Below are 12,102 nucleotides of genomic sequence, written 5' to 3'. Positions count from 1 at the left end.
GAGCGCGCCCCCTCCACGTGCGCTCGGCTCGCTCCCCGGCTTCCATAGATCACGGGCTTAGCCTCAACGTATCTGACTGAAATTGAATTTGGCTTCTCTCTCAACCGTTCATTTCCTATGTTATGCAAGGTTATATCCTTTTCTGCATGAGCAGAACCAAACCAGCTGCAGCTTTGCAGGAGAAAATGTGTTTTCAATTAGGAAGCTGGCCTGAATATTGAACCGCAGTCCTACTGCTCCCCTAATTGAGCCATCATGGAGCAGGCCTACAGGAAGATGCCGCAGCCACCGGGCTGTCGGGTGTCAGCAGAAGAGAGTTAAAACACACTGTCATCGTCCCTCTGCCATGACTGTGGCCATTGCCACCACAGTCACCCCACTACCAGGCAGGTAGAGAGGCCCAAGAGTCTGAAGATGGCCATGCTGGCCAAGAAGGAAGTTCCTCTGGAAACGAGACAGGACAGCAGCTTGTGTTGACCTCTAGCCAGAGCCGGTTGTGTCCTCAGGGTGCCCAGCCCGCCCTGCACTCACCTGTTGGGGACTCTGGGCCACAAACCGGCAGGTGTATCTGGTGCCCTCCAAGTGGGGAGGCTGCCTTATTTTTCTCATGGGTCACTAACAACCTGGGGCAGAGCCTCAAACACAGGACTTGGTGAACTAGGAGAAGGTGAGAGGGAGGGGATTTCAGCTGAGGATAAACAGCCCCTTCAACCAGCTTGGTCCAGCAGAGAGGGCAATACACAGTCGGGAAGAACACGCAGGTCCTCGAAAGGAAAAAGTTAGCAACGGGCTGAGGTGGTGCGGAAAAGGAACGAAGGAGGCCAACTTTTAGTTCGGTCTTAAAGGATGGAAATGATTTTTATAGGTGAGGAAGAGCAAAAGGTTAGAATAACGGAGGCCGTGACTTTAGGAAAAGGGCAGAGGCAGGAAACCACAGGCATGTTCGGGGACAGTAAATAGACTAGCCTGGTAGGAGCAGAAGCCAAGGACATGACGCCTGGAAATACATTTTAAAGCTAAATCATGGAGCTGCTTACACATGGATCTGAGGTGCTTGAGTGGGCACCGAGTCCCTGAACCTGACCTAGAGGAACTGCCCTTGGGGGACACCTAGTCTGTGGGTCTGACAACCAGTCATGCATTAGAATCAGTGGGGACTTTGTAAAATGACAGATTCTTAGCCAACTCCATCTCTGCCGCGTCTGCGGAATCAGAACCTTGGAGGGAGGAGCCTGGGGAGCTGTATTTCTGGAAACATGTGGGTGCTTCTCAGGCAGCCAGTTGGGCCATCTAAAGACCATCTTTTGGGAACCACCAGTCTGGTCCAATCTTCTCAACTTACCAGCCCACCCACTGGTACTTAATGTGGTACTTGCTGAGTACAGGCATGATGGGGGCATAAACGTGTGTGCCACACACAGTCCCTACCCTTTAGATTTCAGAAGCATGAGACTTAGTGTAGGGCCAGTTAAACTGTGTTCCAGTAACTTAAAAAAAAAAGGCAGAATGTCTTTAGGCTCAAAATCACAAGACAGATACAAGCGAAGCTCTATCAGAGGTGGGGAGGGTTATCCTGGAATGACTCGGAGGCCTTGGCATTTGGGTTGGGCCTTGGAGAATGGGGTAAGAGCTGATGATACCCCTGACAGGTGGTCCTCTGGCCTTTGTTCGAACACTCCCAGGAATGGGAAACTCACTACCTTGGATGGCTGTGTGTTCCATTTTGGAACAGATCGAGTTGCTGGAAAATGTCCCCTCTTCTGTTCTGCTGCTGACACTCAACCTACGCTTCAGGTCACTGAGTCACACCGGATTTCAGAGTCCCAGGGCTCCCTGCCGACTACCTCGGTTCAGCCACTCACTTTGCAGAGGAGCAAAGTCAGATAGAAAGAGGCCCAGGAGCCGCCTGAGGTCACAGGAGACTGAGCAGCAGCACCTGGGCCAGCGCCCAGGGCCTCTGACCCCCTGCAAAATGTTCCTGGGAGAAAAGCACTCAGACACCCTGGCTTTATTTAGCCCTGGCCTTTAGATCTGAATGCTTAAATATGTGACAGGGCAATAGACCCGGGCCACGGCCCGCCCCTGAAACTCTCAGTCACTTTTAACTAATTCATGAAATAGTTATCCAACTTAATCCATTTCATCTTTTTTTTTAGATTAAATGTGTCAGACAGCCCTGCAAGTGTGCACAGTCCTTTGCTTTCCACGGCACTTGGACTTTTTTAGAAGAGAACCTTTCAAGGCAGCTTCCCCTTGTGACCCCTGAGGTCCCACTCACCTGACCCCCACTGGCTGCACAAAGGGTCTGCACACAGTCATGGATGTTTACGTCTGTGGGAACCAGATCAGATACAGGAGGAGCTGGTTGGAAGGGGAGGGAGCCTGAAGCTGTGTCTGCCAAGCACTTTACACTAAATGAACACCAACTGTCCTCGTCGAAGACCAGGGAGTTGACTGAGACGATGGAGGGGCAGAAGGCGCCGCCTCCCCGCTCCCCAAGCACCACCACTGGAGAACATGGGCTGGGGGGCCAGCAGCCCAGCCCCACCACTGTCACCTGGGTGACGGCAGGTGCTTTGCTTTCCCCCCTCTGGGCTTAGCATCCTCATCTGTGAAGTGAGGCTGTTGCTTCTACCCACCTGTCCAGTGGGGACCTGGTGCATGCTCCCTGGGGCCAGGAATAGGGATACAGATGAAGCCAACACAGATGGGAAATCTAGAGAGAGTGGCAGAAGTGAAAACTCACACGCACAGAGGGAGGAACTCTGAACAGAACAACGTGCTACAAGAGAAACAGTAAAGGGGCCTCTCGGTTTGGACCGACAGTCAGAGGACACCACCGTGAGGGCTGACACCTGAAGCGAGCCCTACAAGATGAGTAGGAGAGGGCTGGGCCGGGGGGCTGGGAGGCAGGCAGCAGCCCTGCCAGGGCACTCCAGAGGCTGAGGGCACTGGGAGGCCCTGCATGGCTGTGGGCAGGGAAGGACCGAGGCATAGAGGAGAGGTCACAGGGGGTAAGGAGGCGATAAGAGTGGACACAGAGATCAGTTAGGGGACCACTGCAATGGTCTCCATGACAGATGACACAGCTTTGGACAAGCACATGGGAGGTGATGACGGTGTGCTCTGGAGGAGGGATGGAGGAAGCGGGGACATGGGAGAAAGGAGGTGTCCTGTAGTGATCCCTGAGAAAGTAAGGGCTGGAGGAGGAGGGAATTTCAACAGGTGTGGAAGCCGGAGAAGGGGAGGTGGCTGTGGGTTAAGAATTCTTTCCTGTGGAGAACTGCAAGGTCATATCACAAAGAAGGTCTCATAGGAGCTGGAACTCCAAAGAGAAGATCGAGTTAGAGACACCTGAGTTTTCAGCAAATAGATCCTCAGAGATGATACAGCAAAGAAGGCCATTCTTCAGAGGTCTGAAGGAAAGGGAAGAACAGCCCAAGGAGACTGCAAATCAACAGGCAGAGAGGTGAATGGAAAACTCAGCGGGCAGAGCATCATGGGATGTCAAAAGAAGGGGTTTTCAAGAGGGGGTCAGGTGGGCTGAATGTCACTGGGGGAAGTGAGCTGAGGACTAAAAGGGTCAAGGGAGAGCGGGGCAGATGCCAGACTGGGTGGGCGTGTGCCCAGGATGGACGGCTCTCTGGAGAAGCCTGGCTGAGAGGGCTGGGGGACAAAGGAGTCCGCCTTTCTCCCTCCCTCCTAAGATGGCACGGGCCACCACTTGTAGGAACACTGCTGAGACAATCCAGGAACTTGCAGAAACTGAAGACACAGCACAGGGGGTCTCTGCAGGACTGTAGTTCCTGAGAAAGCAGGAGCTGGGCTCCAAGCCCACGGGAAGGGGCATATCCCCCTCACAGTGAGAGCCAACAGAAGATGGATACAGCTTTGGAGATCCAGTGCTCAGTTGCTCAGTTGTGTCCAACTCTTTGTGACCTCATGGACTGTAGTCCACCAGGCTCCTCTGTCTGTGGGATTTCCCAGGCAAGAACACTGGAGTGGGTTGCCATTTCCTCCTCCAGGGGATCTTCCCGACCCAGAGATTGAACCCACATCACTTATGTCTCCTGCATTTGGCAGGTGGGTTCTTTACTGCTGCACCACCCAGGAAGCTGGAGATCTAGTGACAAGAAACGTAAAAGCAGCAGCCACTTCTTGGAATCGTGAAGCCTGGGCGAGTGTCCCACAAATGCCATTCGGAACATCCTCGCAAATGTGCTTTATCATAGAAGAAAAATGCAAAGAGGTGGGAGAAAATAATATCCAGCTTCTGATATGCAAGAATAGAATTATAGAGCTACCGCCTTGTAGGCACAGTTCTTTCTTTTGGAGAGACGTAGTTCATCCTTACAAAAGAATACATAAATCATAAACAACGAAACGACCACCTGTAAGTGAGGACGTTCTCACAACCTTGGAAACCTCCTCTGGGCCTGCATGCAGCAACCTTCATTCTGGGTTTCCTGTTTAACCTCTCACTGTGCTTTTATCATGTAATGATAAAACTGTATGCTTAAACAAACAGCTCGGCACTGCACAGTTTTGTGTTTCACTCACTTTCCCCTGCTGTGTTGTATTCCACTGTGTGGCATCACTCTTTACTGACTCTTCCTGCTGCTGATGGAAAGCGGGTTGTTTCCACTTGTCTACCATCTGCAAACGTCCCTGACTTGTTCCCTGGGGCACGTGTTTACATTTATTTAGGGTGGAGGATACCATTTATACCTGGGAGAGGAAATGCTGTGTCAAAGTACATGTGCTTCTTCAGCTGGAGAATCTGATACCAGACCGGTGTTTAGAAAGGTTACACCCATTTATGATCTTATCTGGACTTTTGAATTTTGGCCAACCTGGTAGATGTGAATAAGGTGCATTTAAATGATTTAAATGTGGATGGTGACTTTAGCCACTAAATTAGAAGACGATTGCTTCTTGGCAGGAAAGCTATGACAAACCTAGACAGCGTTAAAAGGCAAAGACATCACTTTGCTGACAAAGGTCCATATAGTCAAGGCTATGGTCTTCCCAGTAGTCATGTACGGATGTGAAAGCTGGACAATAAAGAAGGTGGGGCGACGAACAGTTGATGCGTGCTGCGGTCCATGGGGTTGCAAAGAGGCGGACGCGACTTGGTGACTGAACAACAACAAAATGATTTTAATTTGCGTTTTCCTGATTATATGCTTAAGCATCTCTTCATAGGTGCATTGACTGAATGATTTTCTCTTTTGAGAGTGCTGTTCATGATTTTGTCCATTTTCATGTTGGGATGTTCGTCTTTTTTCTTTTCCTTTTTGTTTTTTAAAATTTATTTTTATTTATTTATTTTTGGCACACGGGCTCTTCTTTGCTGACCCAGAGCTTTCTCTAGTTGCTGTGAGTGGGGACTACTCTCTAGTTGTGGTGGCTTCTCTTGTTGCTGAGCATGGGCTCTAGAACGTGGAGGCTCAGTAGTTTCGGGGCCTGGGCCTCAAAGCTCTGGCATGCAGGACCTTAGTTCCTAGACCAGGGATTGAATGTGTGTCCCCTGTATTGGCAGGTGGATTCTTAACCACCGGACTACCAGGGGAGTCTCATGTCTTTTTCTTATTAACGGGTAAAACTATATATATATATATATATATATATATACATATATATATATATATATATATGTGCTGCTGCTAAGTCGCTTCAGTTGTGTCCGACTCTGTGCGACCCCATAGATGGCAGCCCACCAGGCTCCACCGTCCCTGGGATTCTCCAGGCAAGAATACTGGAGTGGGTTGCCATTTCCTTCTCCAGTGCATGAAAAGGAAAAGTGAAAATGAAGTTGCTCAGTCGTGTCCGACTCTTAGCCACCTCATGGACTGTAGCCTACCAGGCTCCTCCATCCATGGGATTTTCCAGGCAAGAGTACTGGAGTGGGGTGCCATTGCCTTCTCCATATATATATGTATGTATGTATAAATATATATTTTTTCCTGAATACTAATCCTTTGTCAACTATGTGTGTGTGGCCAAGGACACCCCACGTAGGACTGGTTCGTGGTATGGCCCGAGGGGGCAACATTCACATCAGGGGCATTTGATTTTTATTATGAAAAAGATTCAGATAGGTTTGAATCTTTGTGCTGATAAGTTTCCAACAGATAATGAAAATGTCTTTCATTCTTCATTTTCATTTTTCCCTTTCCTAGTTTGAAAAAATGAAACTGAGCTAGCAGCCTGGGGTTCACCTTTCACTTTATTTAGGCTGTCTTTCCACGGGGAGAAAAAGGAAGCTTTTACTTTAAAAGTTTAATGTAGTTGAATGTAACAATGTTTTCCTTTATGGTTTTCTGCGTAAGAAATCCTATGTAGCCCAAAATCATCATATTCTATATTTTCTTCTAAAAGGTTTAAAGTTTTATCTTAAGTCTGTATCTGTAATTTGTGCTTGCATATGATGTGAGGTAGGGATCCAATTTCATTTAATTCCATAAGGATAACCAAAGATCAGGAGATCATTTATTGAAAAGCCCACCCTTACCTCACTGATCTGCAGTGCCATATTCGCAATGTATTTGGCTTCTGTATGTACACAGGTCAGTTCCTGATTTCTTTACTATGTCCCACGGATGTATTTATCTGTACCTGTGCCAATTATTGTAGCTCTGATAATATGGTAGGGCAAATTCCCTGTCTTATTCTTATTTACTATTATCTTAACCACTATTGGGCTTCCCTCATAGCTCAGTTGGTAAAGAATCCACTTGCAATGCAGGAGACCCCAGTTTGATTCCTGGGTTGGGAAGATCCCCTGGAGAAGGGATAGGCTACCCACTCCAGTATTCTGGCCTGGAGAATTCCATGGGCTGTATAGTCCCTGGGGCCTCAAAGAGTTGGACATGACTGAGGGACTTTCAGTTTCACCATTATTGACCATTTGCTCTTGCATATGTAAATTCTGGAATCAGCTTTTAAGTTTCATAAGAAATATTGTTAAAATTTTGATTGAAACTACTATCACTATCGTCAATTTGGGGAAAATTGATCTTTTTTTTTTTATAAGATTTTTTGATGTGGACCATTTTTAAAGTCTTTATTGAATTTGTTACAATATCACTTCTGTTTTATGCTTTGGTTATTTTGGCCCTGAGGCATGTGGGATCTTAACTCACCAACTAGAGATCAAACCCACACCCCCTTCATTCCAGTGAAGTCTTAACCACTGAACCACCAGGGAAGTCCCTGATGTTTTTAATCATGGTGGGAATTTCTATCCTTGAATACCTTAACTCTCTACATTTAAAATATTCCTTAATATTGTTCAATAAGAACATTATACTGTTCTCGAGAAAGAGTTCCTGTGCATCATTATATTTATTTCTAAGTATCCTTTACTTTTTTGTTGCTTTCTGCAACGGTATCCTTTTCCAGCTTGCTATTGATGCAGAGATAGGCAATTACTTTTGTATATTGATTTTGTATCTAGCAACCTTGTTAAATAATTGAGACTCACTTGAAAAATGACAGTTTTATTTCTTCTGATCCAATACTTGTACATACTTTTTTTTCTTGTCTTCCATGCTAGCTAAGACTTCCAGTACAATGTTACATAAAAGTGGCAATAGTAGGCATTTTTGTCTTGTTCCTGATTTTATAGGGAATGTTTTTGACAACAATGAGTATGATGATTGACATAGCTTTTGATAAATACCTTTTCCTAGGTTAAGGAACATCCCCTCTGTTCCTGCTTTGCTGGTAGGTTGGTTGGTTTGTTTTTAATCATGAATGGATGTTGAAGTATACCAAATTCTTTTCCTGTCACACTTGAGATTTTTCCATTTTAATCTGTGAATGATGTTAACTTGCCTTAATAACTCTGTTAAACCAAACAGATTCTTAGGATACATGGAGCTGGACAGATTCAACTTACTAGTACCTTTTTAAAGACTTCTGTGTATCTATTCATAAATAAGACTGGCTTTAATTTTTCCTTTCTTACACTGTTCTTGTCTGGTTTTGGTATGAAGGCTATGCTAGATTCATAAAGTGAGTTAGGAAGTGTTTCTTTTTCTATTTTCTGAAGGAAAAGAATTTTTCCTATTTCGTAAAAGAACAGAACAGTTCCATGAATGATTGATAGGATTCCTCCATAAAACTGTCCAGGCCTTGTGGGAATATTTCTGCAATAGTTACAAGGGTTCTACTTCTTTAATCAACTTTGGTATCACAGTATTCTAGAAATTTGTCCATTTTGTCTAGGTTTTAAAATTTATTGGCATAAGACAGATTATAATATTCCCTTATCTTCTCTTTAATCTCTCTGTGCTGCAGCTGCAAAGTTATTCTGTTTTTATTACTTACCGGTTTTTTTCCTTGATTTAGGAAGGTGGTTTGTTTCTGGTAGTGGTTTGCTTCAAAGATTCAACATTTGGGCTGCTTCTCTCTTGGGTCTTTTTCTTTTTCATTCATTTAATTTATAAAGTGAAAGTTGCTCAGTTGTGTCCGACTCTTTGCAGCCCCATGGACTATACAGTCCAGGGAACTCTCCAGGCCAGAATACTGGAGTGGGTAGCCTTTCCCTTCTACAGAGGATCTTCCCAACCCAGGGATCGAACCCAGGTCTCCTGCATTGCAGGCGGATTCTTTACCAGCTGAGCCACCAGCAAAGCCCATTTTAATTTATATAATACTGTTAATTATATTTTAAAAGTTCATTCTTCCACTTTTCTTTGAGCTTATTCTATCACACTTTTATAACTTTTTAAGCTGGATGCTAAGCACATGCATTTTTAGTCTTTTATTTCCCCTCTAGTATAAGCAACTAAGTTAGTTCTTAAGTGGAGTTTCCTCTCTGAGGACATGGGTTAAGTACCCAGCTCCCCTACAGCCAAGAGGAGTAGGGCTTTGAGCCAGTTCCTCACCCCCTCGACCTCTGTATGAAGACCCTTCTCAGGGAGAGGAGCAAGGAGCCGGGGTAGACCATTTGGAGGACTTAGCATTTTCCTAGAGTGTGAATATCACTTCACTGAAGGGACTGTCTGAATTACTGGACTAAACTAAGCCTTAAACTGGACTGATACCCCTACCCCCACCCCTGCCCAGCCGGGCTTATGAAACACAAATTTAGGTATGAAAGTGAAAGTGTTAGCTGCTCAGCTGTGTCCAGCTCTTTGCAACCCCATGGACTGTAGTCTGCCAGGCTCCTCTGACCATGGGATTTCCCAAGCAAGAATACCGGAGTGGGTAGCCATTCCCTCCTCCAGGGTATCTTCCCGACCCAGGGATCAAACCTGGGTCTGCTGCAGGGTAGACAGATTCTTTACTGTCTGAACCATCAGGGAAGCCCAAAATTTAGGTATGCTGCTGCTGCTGTTTAGTCGCTTTTAGTCATGTCTGACTCTGTGTGACCCTATGGACTGTAAATCACCAGGCTCATCCATCCATGGAATTCTCCAAGCAAGAGTACTGGGGTGGGTTGCCATGCCCTCCTCCAGGGGATCTTCCCAACCGGTTCAGGGATTGAACACGAGTCTCCTGCATTGCAGGTAGATTCTTTACCACTGAGCCACCAGGGAAGCCACAAAATTTAGGTAAAGCCATAAATAACTATAATTTCAGTATGAGTTAAACTTGATGACTCTGTTATAACAACTATGAATAATCATTATGACTATGTGATCCCAAACATTTCCATCAAGGTTAACAAATTTACTAGTTTCTTCTAAAGGTATTTCTCGAGTGTATCTTCTGGGGTCGCTCTCGCCTTATGAACAGCAACAGATCCTGGAGAAAGGACAGAGGCAAAGTGCTTTTAAAACTGCCTCCAAGGAAACCTGGCTGTTCCATAGCTTATCAATAACCACTCTGAGAGGCCAGATACTTTTTGGTTCTCAGTTGTTGCTGGGGACACAATGGCTGATGGACAGGACAGCACACAGCAGCTGCCTTCACACATTTTACAGATGAGAGGGGAACCGATACAAATGACAGGTGGGTCTCTGGCATAAAGACAAGCTCGAGGCACACAGCAGGGGGGACCTGGCCTGTCGTCTAGGGCTCAGGGAAAACCCTCCTTGAGAAAGCAAGCCGGGTAAAGAGGGTGAATGCAGAGCGTTTCGGGAAGCAAGTCAGCCGTGCAAAGGCCCAGGGGCTGTCGGTGAGGGCCTAGGCCTGGCGGAGACTTGGGACGGCCGTTGATCCTGAGACAGGAGGGAAGAGGTAAGCAGACTAGAAAGGTGAGCAGTTACTGAATCACGCGGGTCCCACAAACCACAGGAAGGAGGGTGTCTGGATTTACAGGAGAATACCTAAGGGTGTAAGCAGCCCCCTGGCTAGGCTAGCATTTCCCATGATGTTAAGACACAACAAAGGAGTGTTCTCGACGGAACTCTAAAGGCCTCTGTGAATTTCTCACTGTTGGAAAACTTCATTTTTATTGTTTGTTTTTTTTCTTCTGGGGATCTCAAGAAAGAAAGCTATCTATACAAATTCTGAGGCAAAGATCACATTTCACTAACCCAGTACTTTCTTCCAGGGGGAGTTCAGGCACCTTGGGATGAACTCTAAGAATATATCCGATAAATAAACTTGTAGCAGCAGACCCTAGAGTGAAGGGTATAAGAACAAGCCTGTGGTTACCAGAGAAGGTGGAGTTTTTGAATACCAATGGATCTTGCCTATCTAAGCACCCGGACATGCTGCCTCTGGCCCCACCTGCATGCATGGTCCCCACGTGCAGTTACCCGCTCCAATGCAAGCTCAGAAACAAGCAGGATTTAGCCCCCTCCACTCAAATCAGCTTATTAGAAAGCACACATTGTTTAATATACATATAGCAATTAGCAGAGGCTTGGTAGATATTAAGGGTGTTATAAAAATATTTACTTTTCAAATAGCCTTAAAAAAAAAACTAGGCAAATAGGAAGCCTAGATGTCTCACAGATGTTTTAAATGTAATGCATACTGCCAGAACTAAATCCGTCGCCTCATCAAAATCTGGGATAATCTACACAACCGGCTTATATTCCTTAAAAAAAAAAAAAAAAATCAATAACAAAGATGAGGGCGTGGAGAGAGTGTCTATATTAAAAGAGAAATGCAAATATCCCCTAAATGTAATGCAGAGCAGTTATAAAAGATATTTTGGGGGCAACTGGGAAATATGATTTTGGGTAGAATATTAGATATTATGAAATTCATGTTATTTTCCCAGCTGTGATACGCAGGGTTAAAGTATGACAGTTATAGAAACACAGTATCATTTGAAATGCCCTTGAATTTAGGAGATGCTCATGCAGCTGAGGGTGTGACCGCCTCCACTCTCTGCAACTCACTTTCAAACGCTGAGCACAAGGGTGTGGGGAGGGGCGCAAACGTGGCATGACGTTCACAGGTGAGGAGTCTGGGTAAAGAGGGCTCAGCTGTTCATTATCCCCAGCCTTTCTACTAATACTTGTATGTAGATTGGAAATTGTTCAGAAAGGAAGGAAAAGCAAGCAAATAACAGAAAGAGCACCCTGAGCTATTTCAGCCAGAGAAACACTAAGCCCTGGGTCTCACAAAAGCTGCTGAACAGGTAGAAGGAGAGATCAGATCACACGTGGGCAAGCGTAAGGTGACGGCTTTACTGAGAACGGGGGTGTGGAGATATAATTCTGAGAAAAGGGCAATTCAAGTCCTTCCAAGACCTGGGCTACTGATGTTCTTCTGTGTCTCATGGAGCCAAGCACGGGGCAGGGTGGGGGGTGGGGGGGTTGGGGCTTTCCTGTGGCAGGAAGTTATTAACAGGGAGAGGAGCCCGTCTGCCCGGCTCTCAGATCTGCGGCCGCCACAACTGCAGTGTGGCTGCTGCTCCTACACGTGTCCCTCGCTGTCCTGCAATCTCCTCTGTGGCCTCCGCCGCTGTCTTCTGCAGCCTCTGCTGTCACTCGAGTGCTGAAGAGTCTGCCCAGCGGCAGCCCTGGCCTCCTGCTCCCCAGCCTCCTGAGGGTCATCTGCCTGCCTGCTCTCATCTCTCCTGAACTCGCCCCCTCACCTCCCCGCATCCGGCCTCTTCCCCAGGCTCTCTGAGAGTTGGGAAGTTGCAGGAACACAAGATTTCTGAGATTCCATCAGCATGGGTTCTTTACA

General features: G+C 46.3%; 1 protein-coding gene across 46 annotated transcripts in view; it reads right to left on the bottom strand.

Moving 5' to 3' along the window:
• Nucleotides 1–12,102, bottom strand: part of CUX1 (cut like homeobox 1) — a 349,540-nt gene that overhangs the window by 172,654 nt on the left and 164,784 nt on the right. The window lies entirely within an intron of this gene.

This window comes from Giraffa tippelskirchi, chromosome 13, assembly GCF_054371585.1.
Source record: "Giraffa tippelskirchi isolate mGirTip1 chromosome 13, T2T-mGirTip1v1.2.pri, whole genome shotgun sequence".
Taxonomy (NCBI): Eukaryota; Metazoa; Chordata; class Mammalia; order Artiodactyla; family Giraffidae; genus Giraffa; species Giraffa tippelskirchi.
Note: the sequence above shows the minus strand (reverse complement) of the source record. Positions and strands in the feature narration are given on the sequence as shown.